Consider the following 16,467-nt stretch of genomic DNA (forward strand, 5'->3'; position numbering starts at 1 on the left):
TTATAATACCGTAAGTGTTGTAGCAGCTAGAACGTACCCATTACCGCAAAAATGTTGGATACCTACCGTACTCAATTATTTTCAAACGAAATCTCACTGCACTCTCACCTTATCCTAAAATGAAATCTCACCGACTAAAATTAATATAAAGAAAGACTCGATTGTCAAAGCAGCTCTGACTGCTTCAATATTATAAACAGTATTAACCGATACTGTGTAATCTAGATTGAGTTTCACTTATATGAGCTCTTGAACTATTAAAACCATACGAAAAGTGCTATCTGATTTTCACATGTAATAATTTCCAAGGCCAGCAGAGCAACATATTTTTGCAATCTTGAATTATTCAACCAATGAATTATTATTAACTTGCGCTTTTTATTCTCATGGTTTTGAATACACGCAAGTTTAATACCAAGTAAATTCTTGAAACATGCTGATTCGTTGAGAAGCGGCAAGTTTATGTGTAATATTGTAGGCTATATTTGAAATGAGTGCTTTAATGGTTTGAATGAGCTTATCAATGAATAATGAAATTTTAATCTCTTTAAATTTCCATCCAATTCGTTTTATAGATGGTGACTTTTGAGACTACTACACACTACAGATAGAGAATTATTAACAAAGATTATTCTCTTTTCGGATGAAATCCCCAGAAATTGCGACAAGGATGAACTGTTAGGTAAATCAGTAAACCTATTTTCAATTGTTTAATTTCAGTATATTGGGAGCTCTCAACAATGTTCTGATATTGGAGAAATAATTTTAATTCCTTATTGTTTTAAATTAAATTTGTTCTATCGTTCTGGAGTATTGGAGCTTGTGTTTTTAATTTTAAAATATCGTACTCTACAATGTTGGGATGAAATTTTTAGTGGCCCTAAGCGTTGAGTATCACATATTCCCTTCGGCATGATAATTTCAAATTAGCTCACTAAAAAACAGTTCCAAAACTAATTGGTGAAGCCTGAAGTCGAATTTTGCTTGAATTATAGAGGACTGACAGATAATTAATGTGAAAGAATGTTCCACTTATTGAATAAATGATTGAGCTGCATCGATTAAATCCCAAGCATAGAATTAGAAGCTGTCCTCTACCATATACTTATCTTTTATAGGATTTAATAATGGATTGTCTTATTTAGTTATAAGTTATTCGAGTATTATTTTCAACAACTACCAATGATTAGCTACAGCAGTTCTGAATAACTCTTGATCATTTTCCAATTATTCATTTCTAACATAGGAATGAGCTTTCTACTCTGATAATTCCATGCAGTTTTCCAATTATTTTTAATTGTGCCCTTACACTCCTGTTAGAAATTTTGGGACTTATAATTATCAAGATATTTTGTGGTTGAAAGAGAAGCTCTGAATTCTTACATGATAGATGTTTTGTCACATCAATAACTGACAAAATTGCTTGATTCTTATTACCCAAGAAAGAATGTTCAAGATTTCTCTAATCAAATTGCTCTTAGATATGGCCAATAATATCTTATATATTCAATGAAATCTGTAAAAAGAACCTTTTTACCACTTGATTATTCAAACTCTGATTCTTTACAATTGGAGACATCAAATTCTATTCAATTTATTCTTATATTTAAAAATGACAGCCTTTATAAACGTTTTGATTGACATGCGTTAGCGCTACAACAGCGGTGAGTGTTCTTGTAAATGCAGATTTATTTGTATTCCCATATTCTGAATGGTCTCAACTTAAGTAGAAATAAAATGGCGCTATAATATAGCCTAGATGTGTTTAGGAGTAGCGATTGATTATGATAGGCTACTGCTGTGTCTGAACAAAGTAAATTGTTTGGTTTACACACATAACAGTCAAACTATCCAGAATGTTGAAATTGATCAGCCATTTGATTGAATGCTGCTTCATCGTTTAAAATTACAAAATCATGAGGTTTCGGTAGAAGTTATGAAGTCGGGATAGCAGTATAGAGCACATTTAATTTTTAATCTAAACATACAGGTGTCACTGTATTTGATTTATTTTGTTTGGAAATCATTGAAATTTTGGAGAACAGTATTGGGCTTTCACTAACGATCGCAATTGCGATCAACGAGCATAGTGAGTTGCCACTTTGTCAAGGCCTGAGTCGTTGTCCATTTCTATGGTTTTTAGGTTTGTTAGTATGTTCGACGATTACTTGCGATTGCTTCCATCAATCAACTTTAAATTCACAACACAACATTGGGATTATTTTCTTGGAAGCATTATACAGTTCAATTTCGTTGGCCAACGAAAATCTCTTCGTACTTTTTGATGATATAATAGGATAACATCGAAAGTGCGTAAGAAATAAAATTGTAGTGATTTATCATTACAAATCAAAAATCAGCTGGATTATAAATTGCATGCAATTCTAATAACTCGATGCAACTTGAAATTATCTCTCGACTTCATACAACTTTCGATACAACATATTATTTTATTATGGCAGATTGTCGGTCCCGGCTGAAGTATGACAGTCGTAAGGCCCATTGACGGCTCAAATGATATATTCAGGCGAGGTGGAACTTCCGTCAGGAACTCCTCACCAATAAAAGCCATACAAATATTATTATTACTATGGCAGAATATCAGTGACATTTTGATCAAGTATTCTAGCCCAGGGGCTCACTAGTTTTATGATTTGCCATTGTCTAAATACATAAAATAATGGATAAATTTATTTTTAACTGTTTTGTATTTGAACCGTGTAGCTTGCCGCGTGCCTTGCCATCCAGACTTGAGCTTACGTCATACCTTAGAAAAGATTATAATGGATGTTGAATTATTATGAGGTTGCATGGTATCATTATCGCAAGCACCTAATAGATTTCTGAACAAATATAATTTGTCGATTATGCACGATTCAGGTGACAAGGCTGACTCACTCTTGTGAGATTCACTTTGGACTGGCGGCATTGATTCAATGGGGAGCATTGATGTTATTCATAAGAGTTGATGACAGTTTGAAATTAATTTCGTCACTACGGCTCGATCGTGATGAGTTTTGTCATTGAAACTATTTCTTTGAGATCTCTAGCCCGATGCGGTACCGGTAACCTAGATTCATTATATTAGGAGTAAAAGTCTATTGGTAGTTCTGCATGATAGGCTGTAGAGACTGTAATACTTTGCCTCATTTTGCTGATGTTATTTGATTTACCTTTGAAATAATATTATAATTATAGTTTTATTCTTAATATCTGATAAGCACTAATTTTTGAACTGAATCCTAATCAATTAATTGAATATATTTCAATTTTACTTGTATCTATCAGAGAAATTAATCTGCTCCAATACAACAGCGCTCTCAGATGTGTCCCGATATAGCTCTCTGAAGAATTCAGTAGCATTTTCAGAAATACCTTTCCTATTCCTTACAATCCTGCCACGTCTATCTTTGACTCCAACTTTCCATTCTTTGCCGTCAAACAATTGTTTTCTCAATTTCTTTGTTGATCCACTGGTGTCCAATACATTTTTTATAATTCTGTCTTCAAATGTCCTAATATCCTTTCTAATTTGGTATCTTGCTAATTTGCAAAGCGTATTAAACTCAATTCGTTCATGGAAACTTTTGTTCTTTTTCTTCTTCATTTCTTCTCTTTTAACAATCAATTCTTTAGTTTCATTGGTTATTTTCCTCATCTTTGTACTTATTATAGGTTCAAAAGCATTTTTTATGATGCTTTCCAATCTATTGTAGCTCTCTTGCAGACATGCACCTCTTTGTTCACGCCAATTCTGCAATTCTAATTCAAATTGTCCTTGTTCATTTGCTTTGAAAATATTCCCTACTACTTCTTCATTCCATTCTCTTTTTGGCCTCCTTTTGAAGCAATCTTTTGTCAATTCAATGGATATGAGTCTGTGATCTGTATAAAATTTCAGACTCCCTGAAACCTCAAACTGCTTCACAATTCCATTGTGCCTAGTCAGCACATAATCTATTTCATTTTTAAACAATTGATTTGGTGAAATCCAAGTCCACTTCTTACCAGCTCGTTTCTTGAAGAATGTATTAACTATTCTTAATCCTTGCTCTTGACAGAAATCCACCAGTCTTTGTCCAGCTTCGTTCCTTGTCCCATAGCCATATTTCCCTACTGTAAGCCTCTCACCCTCTTCCTGCTTTCCCACCTGACTGTTGAAGTCACCAATAATCAAAGTTATATGTTTCCAATTGTTTCTTTCCCTGCTTAGAGCTGCGGTGAGTGAATTGTAAAATGATTCGTGCTCAGCTTCCTCAGCCATTGAAGTAGGAGCATAAACTTGGTAAATATGTAACAGTTTTCCCTGAGTTTTCAACTTCAGCAATGCTATTCTTTCGGATATACCTTTGAACTCTACGATTTTCGTCTTCAACTCCTTTCTAACAATCTAAATCATTTACGTTTTGCGGATGACATTGTTCTCATCGCCAAATCTCCATTAGAACTAAAAATCATGATAACCAGCTTGGCTGCTGAAAGTGAGAAAGCGGGGCTCATTATAAATCCAGGGAAAACACATCTCATGACTAATAGGGAAACAGTAGACATAACACTTGATGGCTGCTCATTGAATTGGTCAAGAGAGATTATTTATTTAGGACAACTGATTGCTTTCACTGACAGAACCGACAAAGAAGTGAATCGTAGGTGTGCAATTGCATGGAGGAAATATTGGTCATTGAAAAGTATTCTCAAGAATAAGGAGATTAGTACTGTTAAGAAGACACAGATATTAAAGACTTGTGTTTTTCCCGCGCTTATTTACGGCTCCCAAACCTGGGCGTTAAAGAAAGCAGTACTACAGAAAATAGCAAGAACTCAAACGGCGATGGAAAGAAGTATACTGAACGTAAGGAGGTTAGATAGAGTTAGGAATACATCCATCAAGGCGATAACAAAATTGGACGATGTACTGAAGACTATCAAGACTCTGAAGTGGATGTGGGCAGGTCACGTCGCTAGATTGGAGGATGGCAGGTGGACGAAGAGTCTAACTTTGTGGAAGCCCAGCTGGAGGAGAAGGAAAATTGGACGACAGCGATTCAGATGGGAAGACGACATTATGAAAGTGACTGGGGATAGGTGGGCAGTGTATGCAAAAGATAGAGATAGATGGAGGAACCTGGGAGAGGCCTATGTCCAATAGAGGACCTGGTTTCCACAAATAACATGATAAGAACATTTTTGCATTTTCTTTTTATTTAATCTTCTATAGTAATAATGGAGTTTGGACTATTTGAAAAAAAAGCTAGCTAATTCAGTAATGTTATTTAATATTTTCAGTTTAGCAAAGATGTTCATTCTTTCTACATATTATTTTGTATTATTGTATAGTGTTGGGAACCAATAAAGGCTTTTATTATTATTATTATTATTATTATTATTATTATTATATTATTATTATTCCTCATACATAATACATGGTAAGTAATTTATTGTCAATTTTACTTGTAGTAATTAAAACTTTTATCAGAAAAATTGATCAAAATTAGTTGAACTATTAAGCCTACTTCCTTATACTGTAGTGATTATCAGTTCAAAAATAGTACATTGCATTCTACAGCAGAAAAAGTACATATTATGTATCAGCGACTGGTACAACAAAAAATTGAAAATTATGTGTAGCAAATAAATAATAATTTCATTTTTTTTAAACATGATTTGGGTTTTGCTTTTGTTATTCCTCATACATGATCTATGGTAATTTATTGTCAAGTAATCTAAAACTCAAGTCATACTTTTCTATGCTTTTGTTAGAAGGAATAGGTAAAAGTTATTTTTCTGCATCGTAAAATAATACTGTCTATAGCTTGAACAAGTTTATTAAATTTATTAATTTGTATATTTGTACGGTATCTAACTTGATGATTTCTCTTGAACTGTATAATATAGGGATGCTGATGAGTATTATTGATATGATACTGCTATCAGCCCATTGCTATAACAGTTATTAATCCTTGTATTATTAGAGAAACAAATTCAACACTCACTTTTATCGTAAGAAAATACATATATAATGATTACCGTATGGAAGATCTTGTGAGGTCTATTAACTATTGTAATAAACTAAGTATCTTAATACTACCATTATCATATGAAATATGTGTATGAGTATTCTATGATCAAATTTATGGTCAAGGCGGTTTGTACATATTATGGTGGTGACATCTTATATTTAGCTTATTATTGATATACCTGTAACAGTTTGTCGCATTATTGGTTAACGATGATAACAACAATGGATGCAATAATTAACCGCGTATGATTAAATAGGTACCGTAACTCCAAGGTGACAGTATTTTTTTCAAAAATTGCCAGCTTGATGGTACCGCGTTTTATAACATTTTCCAAGCTTAGTTGCAATTTCGTCAAAATTTGCTAGTTTGATGGAACCACTAATGATAACATTTTTAAAGTTGCAGTTTTGTCGAAAGTTACCAGTTTGATGGAACTGCTCATGCAACATTTTTCTAGTTTTATTTTTTTTTAAATTGCCAAAACTCACTTACTAAAAAATATAAGTAAAATTGCATTAAATGGAGAAGAAATTACGGCGATAACCAGTATAACATAAATTTTCACCAACTGTCTTATCAGCTTTGTTATCAACGATGAAGTGTTATTAGAGAAAGCAATTTGCGATCGGGTACTCGATGCTGGATGCTAAGCACTAAGCAGTGTGCTTCGTTTTGCGCGCTTAATACGCAGGTAATGGGTGAAACGTAAATTGAAAAATTGGTGCAACAAGCAGCGGCGACTGTCGCCTCGAGCAGCGGTCAGCAACGCCAACGCCTGTTTAGTGTCTTGAAACGATAAAACTTTATCTATAATAAGAGTACAAGTGAAAAAAATCTCTAGTAACCCGGCGCCCGTATGTTGGTAACAATGTTCGTAATATTATTAGTAACGCCCTGAGCGCATCGTAATACCCTTGTACAGGCGGCTGAGCTGTAGCAAAGTACAGCTGGTTAGGTTAGGTTAGGTATACTAGGAAGAAATTATGCAAATCTGACTGCTGCAAAGTTTTGCCTGACACTGGAAAAATATGTCGGCACTTTACTACAAGGAAAGATTATCTGCAACTAGGAAAATTGAAGTCAGCTATATATGAGTGGCGAGGGCGAGTGGGTGGAGCTTGGTGCTTTGATGTTGTTGTCAAGGATGTGATCTATCTGTACAATATCCAGGTCGTCGTACGTCGTGATGATGAAAATGTCCGCTCCAGGAGATAAGATTCAATGTAGAAAGAGATGAGAATAAGATTATGACGTCGAGGCCTTACAGCTTTACTGTAAACTTGATTACATATTTTTTGTCAGGTTTTTATGTAGCTTAGTGCTGGTGATTGGTGTGACTGCTACTGATATTGTTCTATTGCATTAAAAAAAATATCTTAATCAATTTCAATTAGGTCTGATGGAGTAGGCTAGTCCATTCCGTTTGCTACTATTTAATGGTCTTCAAATTATATGATGCATTATTTTAGTAGGTAGGAAGAATAGGGGATAAAAAAGGATAGGAAATATGAAGAGAAGAGGAGGAGAAAGAAAATAAGAAGAAGAAGAACCTACTTGGTGATAAATATGTTTTAATACTATCATAATATTCGTATGACTTTTATTAGTGAGGAGTCCCTGATGGAAGTTTCACTTCGCCTGAATGTATAATTTAAGCCGTCAATGGGCCTTACCATTCTTCAGCCGGGATCGACTAATGACGTGCCCATCCGATAACACGGAAGTGATCTGATCAAAAACTTTTGGCTATGAGCGGGCTTGAACAGGATCTCTAGTTTGCTACGCAAATCACTCTATATCCACTATACCACGGATCACTCCATTTATCCAACATTTTTTAATGTTGTGAAATATGCGAAAATTAATTTATTTTATATCTCTTATTTAGTTGTTTCATTCCCGGAGTTCTACTGGAGGAAGGGAATTTATTTTAAAATTAAACAATCACACTTTAGAAGATTATTTGAAGTGGCGTCACATCTGAAAAATGAATCTGAATAACCAATAAATATTACCCTCATCTGTCAGCATCATCATCATCATCATCATCATTATCAGCAACAACATCCTTCTCATCAATCACGCGCAAGCCTGTGGCTCTCATGAGGGCATCACCCTCAGAAAAATAAAACGTTCAAAATTTAAGTCCAGTTATCAATAAATTACTTATAAACCGATTATTGTTTAATTGGAGCCTGCATTTATATTATTCGAGTATTTCTCATGCTTCATGATAAGATATGATATATACCGGGTGATTACAAATGAAATAGACAACTTCAATAGCCTGTACAGAATTAAACTGGTGTATTTCAACATAATAAGTGATATAGGTTTGTAGGGAATTTCTTAAAGTTTATGTTGGTAGAACTGTTGCTGGCTATTGTTGGCTGCTCCGTGTTACAACAGCCAGTTTAGTTTAGCAATATGGCCGCTACTCAAGTGGAGAAAGCTTATTGTATTCTTGAATTAGCCAAAACAAACTCTGTTACTGTTGTGCAGCGTCATTTCAGAACAAAATACGGTAAACCACCACCAACAAGGCAATCAATTTATGACTGGTATGAACGTTTTGAAAGCAGTGGATGTGTGTGTAAGAAGAAGAGTACTGGAAGACCTTCTGTTACAGAAGAAAAAATTGATAGTGTTCGTGATGTTTTTGTACGAAGTCCAGGAAAATCGACTAGATCAGCGAGTTTAGAATTGCAAATTTCTCAACCTACTGTGTGGAAAATTCTGCGGAAACGTTTGAAAATGACACCTTATAAATTGCAGTTAGTACAAAGTTTAAATGACAATAATGAAGTTGTACGTAAAAATTGTTGTCAAGAGATGCAACATTGTCTTGAAAATGACGACACATTGTTTAATCGCCTAATTTACAGTGATGAATGCACTTTTCACATTAGTGGAAAAGTTAACAGACATAATGTACGAGTATGGGGAACAGAAAACCCAAGAGAGACTGTACAGCATATACGCGATTCTCCTAAAGTGAACGTGTTTTGCGCTTTATCTTGTGAAAAGGTTTACGGGCCTTTCTTCTTCCAAGAACCATCAGTAACCGGAAGAATTTATCTGGACATGTTAACCGAATGGTTAATGCCTCAACTCCATGAAGATAGTTGTAACTTCATTTTTGTACAAGATGGAGCTCCGCCTCACTGGTACTCAGACGTCAGAGGGTATCTGGATGAACATCTTCCTAGACGATGGATCGGCCGTGCAAGTGAGGAAAACGTTGTGTTTCAGCCGTGGCCATCTCGTAGTCCGGACCTAACGCCCTGCGACTTTTTCTTGTGGGGCTATGTAAAAGACAGAGTTTTCATACCACCGCTTCCTGTTGATATCGATGATCTTAAACAACGAATCACAAAAATGCTCTTGCTACAGTTAACCGTGAGATGCTTAGTCGTGTGTGGTCAGAATTTGACTACCGTGTTGATATCTGTCGTGTTGCAAATGGTGCACACATTGAACATCTGTAAATTTTCAATAAAAACTTCAAGAATTCTTCTATGCTTAGTCGTGTGTGGTCAGAATTTGACTACCGTGTTGATATCTGTCGTGTTGCAAATGGTGCACACATTGAACATCTGTAAATTTTCAATAAAAACTTCAAGAATTCTTCTATGTAATCATGTAAGTAATGATCTAAACTTTTAAATAATAAATTCTCTACAAGCTATTCAAACTGTCTATTTCATTTGTAATCACCCGGTATTTTAATTATTAAGTTGATCTATTTCTCATCACACCATTTTACAAAGACATCCTATATTTATAACAAGAATAGAATAGCTACCTTTATTGTTACCTAGGAGGGCGGAGTTAGGGTGCAGCCGGCCCTCTCTTACACTCAACCCTCAATAGATAGAGAAAGAGATGTTGATTGTTTTTCCGCTCTGCTAACATATACTGTACTTAGCAAAACAAGCCTAGGCAAGAATTAAATCACTGCGAAGTAAAATATTTGGACTACTTTTAATTACAAATAAAAGTCAAATATCAAACTCAAATTACAAAGTCAATTATCGCATTGAAAACAAAAATTCTGGAAAACATAATTCATTTTTATTGACTTACGAGTAGGTACTGTACTTGTTTCTCTGCTACAATTAATATTCCTACTGAACAGATTTTCTAATACAAATTTTCTACTGACTCACTTCTCATTTAACTTGTCACTTTTGCTTGAACACAGAAATTCGGATTGTCATTATTTTAGAGAGCTGAAACTCTTCAAGAAGCAATAAATGAATCATAACTTTTTTACTACCCGCTGTGACAATCAGTTCAGTTGTAAAATCGTCACGTCTTAAATTGAAATCCTATTTTCACTGAATACTTGAAATTTGTAATGCTAATACTGGTATTATCACTGCTGTGATGATTGTTGCATATATCATGTCTATTTTTGTGAAAGAGGCGGATTGAAACGTTGATCGCAAATTCTATTAATTTTTTTTTGTATTTAGCGTTCATCACTTATCCAAAACATGTGATAAAATTCATAGCAACAAGTTTTCTTGAATGTAGTTTCTCCATTGAATGGAAGAAAGTGTTAGAATATCGTCTTTATCAGGGAAATTATTGAAAAGTCTTCGAGTAACCAGGGTATCAGTATTATTTTTTCAACTTATCACATCAATCTATTAACTGTGAAACCTTTCACGGTTCACAAAAACTTGAGCAATTGAAACTTCATATGCGTATTCGAATAACAATTTGACTTTTGGAATACATCAATCCAATTCTATATGAAGGTGAGGATTAGATTCACACGGAGAATGGACAGTCGAATTTAAGCTGCAGAAATGAGGTTTCTAAGGAGTGTATTTGGCTGCACTAGAGTTGATAGAATCAGAAATACTGATATTAGACAGGTTTTATCGGTTGCTCCTCTGCATGAAAGAATTATTCAAAATAGACGCAACTGGTGCAGTCATTATTGGATAGAATGCTACCTGGAAGAATGACCCTTGAAGTCCTAAACTATAGACCTACAGGAAAAAGAGATGTAGGGAGGCCAAGAAAGAGATGGATACCGGAAAAGGTTAATTAATATATCTAATCCCTGAAGTGAAGATGATGATGATGATGATGAATACCTACATCAATCATTTTTCAACTTTCGAAATGAAAACTTTCGACAATCAAAAAAGGTTATTATGTGATACAGCGTTGGCCAAGTATTAAAAAATGTCTGATTGCTTTTAGTTAATTATCAACAATTTTATGCATTATTAGAAAAATACACGGTTTATTCAATCACTTTTCACTTTCTGAGAATTTCGCGACATTCTCTACAAAATAAATGTTCTCAATGCTGTGATATTAAGTCTTGTCGGAAAGTTTCATGAGTGTTGACAGTAGGTTATTCAGTTCTTCGGCCTTCTAAATTATTCCATATCTTTCAAATTATGCGATCAAGAAGGTGCGGATTTTTACGGTGTAATAGTGGCGGATTGTGGTACATGATGACGAAGTATTTGAATATAAATTTATGCGAATGGTGGCTTTTGCACTGGAAAAGTAGGCAGTATTCCATGAGCAAATAAGGGAGTAAAGAGAACACACTTGATTATGAGAACACAAAAATGCTTTTGGCGCCGATCAATATTCATGAAACAAGTTTACAAGAAGCCTATTAAGCTTTGATTATTTGAACATATCTGGATATTTCTAACCGAGTGTTCTTCGGTTAGAAAGTACAGTGCTTTTCGATTCGTTCTGATGTGTCATTGGAATATCGAATAAAGTAGAATTATAATTTTACAACTGAAATGCATTACAGGAGTAATATTCTAGACTGAAATTACAGCCGCTAACTGTAATTTAATGAATATATATGGTGCTAGAATTATTGAAGGCAAAAGTAATTTAATCGAAATTTGCCTACTAGCTAAACTACAGAGAGTATATATATTTTCTTAAGCTCCCTCTAGTGATTCATCAACCGGCATGTATAATTCACATTAAGTGGGTAGGTCGAAGAAATATGAAACTATGTGAAAATATGTGTCGCAAGACCATATTAACATAATGATTAGAATTTCTTAAAATTGAGTGATACATCATCGTTCTTCTTATGAAGAAGTGAGATTTCTACCAAGATTCATCTGTAGAATATGGTTGTAAATATTCTGTTCAAATTTCATATTACAGTATCATTTCTCAATTCAAATAAAGAATTACTATCAGGATTACTCTCCTGCAATAGTTTCTCTCGTGACTCATTGGAAACTAGAGAACGGAAGCTGCACCATTCAGATTTTGAATTATCATTCTGGGGAATTTACTATGTCTTTGATTATATAGTGATTTCAGAGCAATGAGACTTTATTATAATTACCACTGTACATATTTATTATTTTATATATACCACCATGTAATAAACGTATGAAGTCCAATGAGTGGGAAGGAAAGAAACATTTACTTCGTTTACTATCTGAGTATTTACATAAAAAATCATTATTTTGATTTTTATGCCTTATTATTCTTATTAGCGTATGGCTTTGAATGGTGGGGAGACCCAAGGGTAGTTCCACCTCGCCGTATATAGTCCAAAGTTCCCTAATGGGAAACCGGACACTAAGGTTATGATAAGCACATCACTTCAAATCTACACTTTTCACTTCGGAATAAGTTCATTTTAATGTTAAAAAGTCCAAACATTATACAAAACCGAAACAACACACAAAACCATTAAGCCCAATTAAGAAAATAAAATTATGCCTTAAATTATGATTTCAAGCTACTAATGCAAAGCTTTTAAATAAACAATTCAATAAATTATAAAATTAATGGCGTCGAGGTTTCGTGGCACTTCTGAGCGACAATTCGTCTTTTATAAGAAATTATATGATTTAATGCTATACTTTAATCGAGATTAGCGATATATTTATCATTTCTCTGATTAAAGATGATCACGTCTGAAATCATTTCTTTGATTGAAGATGATCAAAGATTAAATTATTCCTCTATTAAAGAATAGAATAGAATGACTGCCTTTATTTTATACCCAGGAGGGCGAAGTTAGGGCGCAGTCGGCCCTCTCTTACACTTAACCCTCGAAAAAAATGAAAGATGATAGTAAAAAAATGAAATATTGACAGCATAATTTTATACTTTTCCAATTGAGCGTCAATATTTCACTAAATGATTTTTTATCGTATAATATATGAGCATAGTTCTTCCCTTCTAATGAAGAAATGGATTACCGAATAGCAGCTTCTTATGTAAGAAACTCTTCTTCCAAAATAACTGTATTATACAAAAATGCGGAATCAATGAATGCCTTTCCTGTTACCAGAATACATTCTTGTCGTGAAGAATGACCATTCTTGATCGTGCCATTTTTTCCGCTCATTTTCAGGCCAACAGCCGTTAAGTGGCGGCTTGTCATTATAAAAAAGCTCATAAGATAAGAAAAGCAAGGAAATTGCAGATACCGTTCCAGCAACGAGCAAGATTAATGGCGTCGAGGTTTCGTGGCACTTTGGCACTTCTGAGCGACAATTCGTCATTTATGACAAATGGAACTCCAACTCCAGGTAAAAACACTAGAAATAATGGTTTTGTTAACGACAGATCACCCCTCGGGGGCCGGAATGCGGTATTCTGGGTTTCAGTAATTAATTGACGATTTGTGAATGAATGAATTCTTCAATATGCTTTTCATTTCTTCTCGTAGTTTTGGTGACAGATCATCAATTTCAGAGAGATTGCTTCATTGCTTATCAGGAACATATCGTGATTTGAGCATTTTCTCCATAGATCTGAATAAACCATCGTATTCTGGGATTGATTAATCAATTAGCGATTTGTGTAGACATTTTTTGAGTATTCAATCCTTATTCTCTTAGTAGTTTTCGCCGCCAAATCATCAATTCAAGGAATATGGCTAATTGGAAACTCATCGTGCTTTAGATCTGAATAAACCACTGAACGGGTTTCAAACTGGAGGGGTAGCTCAACCTATTTATGATTTATCATAAGAGTTTTTGGGGGGTTTTAATTTCTTGATTCTGGGTTGAATGATCACTAGATTACTATACTCCGTACAGAATTACTTCTGACTTGGAGAAATATATGCGGCGCAGAGAAACGGAGGGAGATCAGCCAATCACAGTGATGGATAGAGTCATAGGTGGAAGCGCAGTTGCCAATTTGTCGATTAGAATCAGTTGATTTATTGCTTGCAGAGAGGAAACTTCGTAAGTTTAACTTGAGCGCTTGAATACTCACTAGAAATTAGAGAACGCTGGCCGGTTCAAAACGGTAACGTCGCCGCAGTTGTATCCCTACCTCTCTGTATGCCTTCCCTGCTGCGCATGTCCATCCGAAGTCGACCTTTATTTTGTTGAGAGTATAGTTGCTTAGTCAAATAATAATAAATGTGACAGATACAGCCTAATCACCGTGATTAAAAGTGAATACTGTGTTAAAAATGTAGTATATTATATGTAGTAATATAATACTACAGTGTATTTATAGTATACTTCCAATACAAGATTGTACCCGTGAAATCCTACTTTCAATACTAGATAACTAGTATGCTATTTTTTGATAGCATCATAGCAATTACTTTTATAATAGAAACGCTCAGTTTTCTTTGAGATTTTGTGTGTCTATTATATAAACATCTTCCAACTATAACTCTTTAGATGTGAGAAATTCAAGACACGCTCATTGTTTCTCAATGAACCGTTACTTGGTTATCAATCTCATATTTGTTATTCTTCTTATCGTTGATATATCTCAATATTTGTATTCGCTCTGTAGGTTGCTTCATTCTACAGTCTTTGATTGGATTATTGCATTTCTCACATTGTATGAATTTCTAAACTGACAACTCTGAAACGAAGGCGAATCGGACTCGAGATAATTATTGCTTTATGGTGTAAAATATAGAATGCAATCAAACCAGTTCTTCAGACAGGTTCAATAATGATGGGAAGCCTGTCTAAAAAAGAGCGCAAGTATCTTCATTGGTTCCATTCATCATAAACTGATTGTTCTCTTTTTGAAATTCCTTCAGAAATGTAAAAGACAAAACTTCATTCTTCATTGAAAACTTTACTATGAATTAGTTGTAAGTTATTCAAGTTGTGAAAATTATATTGTATGTCCTATTTCAAATAATGTACTGAAACACTGCTACTTTATAGCTCACCTGTCAAAGTAGTCCAAGTTTGGAATGAATTTGAATATTTAAATTGGCGCATTGTAATGTATATTATCTACAACAACTAACAACATCTCTTTCATTTGTGTTTGACATGTGACAAACCATCAAATTAATTACAATACAGTTTTGAAAAAAATCACCTCCGACCCACACGACTGAGTTTAAGGACTGAAATTTGTCCTTCAAATAACAGCTGCAAACATAGGTTCTCAAAATTGCACATGCCAAATAAACCAATTATTGTAAAATCTAATATTGTCGTTTCAAATCCGTGTGGGTTTGAAACTTTGAATTCTATTGGCGCCAATTTCTAATCAAGCGTTGTCTCTTGTTTTGTTTGATGTTGGATTAGTGATGGAAACTTTGTTCATCTAGTAAGCGAGTTATTGTTTGATTGAATGGCTCTCTAGAGTCTAGAGTCAACCTTGTCCATCCACTCAACATGAATTTAATAACGTATGACGCTCCGGTTACTCTGGATATCCTCAAAAGAGTAATTTGTTAGGGAAAGCAGAAGAGAAAGATGTTGACAAATTTTATAATCATTCCAACCAATGGAAAGAAAAATAACTACAACTGTTGAATTACAAAAATATAAGAACTGTGTATTGTGTATTGTGTATTGAAATACTGGTTAAACTAAATTTCCTATGGATGAATTTCCTATTTTTCGACCGAATTTGACTTATGATGCATGATTCTAAACAGCCTTGACAAGCCGAGAAGAATGAGCTGTACGATGGGATCAGATCATTGTGTCACAAATTATGAGTGTTTGAAATTTTGATCCTTGAGGTGTCCTTATGCGCGCCTCTCCACTAAATTAAGTGAATCTAACGGGCAATTCTCATAGAACATGATAATGGTTGGTGATAATGATTGAAGATAAGAAATATGTGTTTTTTTTTCAAAATACAAGGAGCATTGTTGTCAGGTGTACCTGTATATGAGATAGAGCAATCTACCTACTCTCAGATTGTAAAGCTCAAAATTAGATTTTGAATCATACATTTAAATGGTAACAATCGGAAGATTTTGTTCATCAAAATTTATTTTTTTCTTGAAATTTGACTCTTTTTTTGAGAAAGTGTAATTCAGTAAGTTACTCATTGAAGAGAGAGAGTTCCGAATGATATAATTTTGTTAATAATTTCATAATCTAAAAAAAGGCGAGAGCGATTTTTTCTGTCCGATGACTAAATTTGGCGGAAATAGCTGAAAATTGGAAAATTAAAAAAAAACAAGGTTTTTGGG

At 34.2% G+C, this 16,467-nt stretch overlaps 1 protein-coding gene and 1 long non-coding RNA gene across 5 annotated transcripts in view; one reads left to right on the forward strand and one right to left on the reverse strand.

Moving 5' to 3' along the window:
* Window positions 1-16,467, reverse strand: part of LOC111043664 (bcl-2-related ovarian killer protein) — an 84,314-nt gene that overhangs the window by 16,914 nt on the left and 50,933 nt on the right. Inside the window, exon 1 of one of the 4 annotated variants that reach the window (XM_039423270.1) lies at window positions 10,107-10,235. The exons of 2 other annotated variants lie outside the window; for them this stretch is intronic. The gene's annotated coding sequence lies outside the window, so the exon portion shown is untranslated. Of the gene's footprint in view, window positions 1-66; window positions 228-10,106; window positions 10,236-16,467 lie in introns of those variants that run through there. One more of the 4 variants, XM_039423269.1, reaches the window with a different exon arrangement.
* LOC120350351 overlaps window positions 13,426-16,467 on the forward strand; it is a 47,548-nt gene continuing 44,506 nt past the window's right edge. The window contains exon 1 of the long non-coding RNA XR_005570702.1: window positions 13,426-13,576. This is a non-coding gene — a long non-coding RNA (uncharacterized LOC120350351). The remainder of the gene's footprint in view (window positions 13,577-16,467) is intronic.

This window comes from Nilaparvata lugens, chromosome 3 (assembly GCF_014356525.2).
Source record: "Nilaparvata lugens isolate BPH chromosome 3, ASM1435652v1, whole genome shotgun sequence".
Classification (NCBI taxonomy): Eukaryota; Metazoa; Arthropoda; class Insecta; order Hemiptera; family Delphacidae; genus Nilaparvata; species Nilaparvata lugens.